Source organism: Perkinsus marinus, assembly GCF_000006405.1.
Source record: "Perkinsus marinus ATCC 50983 genomic scaffold scf_1104296959770, whole genome shotgun sequence".
Classification (NCBI taxonomy): Eukaryota; Perkinsozoa; order Perkinsida; family Perkinsidae; genus Perkinsus; species Perkinsus marinus.
This window is the reverse complement of record NW_003206280.1, coordinates 10,436-11,596: the sequence shown is the minus strand read 5'-3', so window position 1 is coordinate 11,596 and position 1,161 is coordinate 10,436.

Sequence of the window (1,161 nt, the reverse complement as noted above, 5' to 3'; positions counted from 1 at the left end):
GTTTGAGAGTGGTACAAGCTCAATCAACTGGGTCAAATTTTCCACAAAAGGAACGATTTTAGCACAGAAGTGGTTCGCGGAGCGAAGCGCTTCCCGAAGGGAAGTTTTTAAAATAGGGGCGAGCGCTACTTGATTTGGTACAAAAGTGGATTAGTACAAAAGTGGCGTAATCAGATTCACTAGCTCTTGTGTAATGAAACCGTGAGAGCTTCACGGTGAAGCCACGTTACACACAGCCACGATCTCTTTGAGCTTATTAGTTCAACCCAACTTCCCGTGGTAATTTCTAAGGTAGAGGCCATGACTCGGCGTGCTGGTGCATCATCACTACACGGTTTAGTTCTTGCCGGGAAGTATAATCCTTGCTTGCCCAAGATGGGTGATATCTCGTAGACTCGCAATGCCGGCCTACAAGTCCACCGACCATTGCTTGGGGATTAATCGGATAGTGAGCTCCGTGAAAGACCCACTCATGCATCATATCGAAGCTTCCCTTTCTTGTCTACACTGATCCCACCTATCACCAATTGTCTCACCGAATCTTAAATCACCGAACCACCACGTGTAATGGTTGTAGAAGGTGTTGACCAAATGCATTTGTCTCGAATTTTCGATCATTTTGTCGGCATGTGTTTTATATGCGAAAATCACTGTGGTGAATATTCCTATTTCCAAATCTTCACGTTTTATACTTGATATCTGTATTCTTCCCAAGTGATCAGTTACATCATTAACGACGGCTGCGATTGTAACTCTCTTACGTTTATGGTATGTTCACACCTTTTACTATTCTTGTCACTCTTCTGATTTACACCATTAACTTCTGAAGTTACATGAACCGGGAAATGTTCCCTGAGTGGTTCCCTGAATGATCGAATCCCCAGGGGTCCCTGAGTTACAGATAAGCCCTTGACGATCGTGAGCTCAACATATCAGTTATGGAAAACACTACTAAGCACTAGGATACCCTTTGGGTAGCACGATCGACGTGAATGATTTAGATATACGTGAAACTCTGATTCAGAGGTCTCCTGTACCAAATAAGAATACACCTGAGTGATCAAACTCGAATGCGGAAGAGCCATCGGCGCTGCCGAAATTAGACCGAATCAGTAGTAGCCGCCACCGTAGTAGAGCAGCAGTAGTAGCCGCCACTGTGGT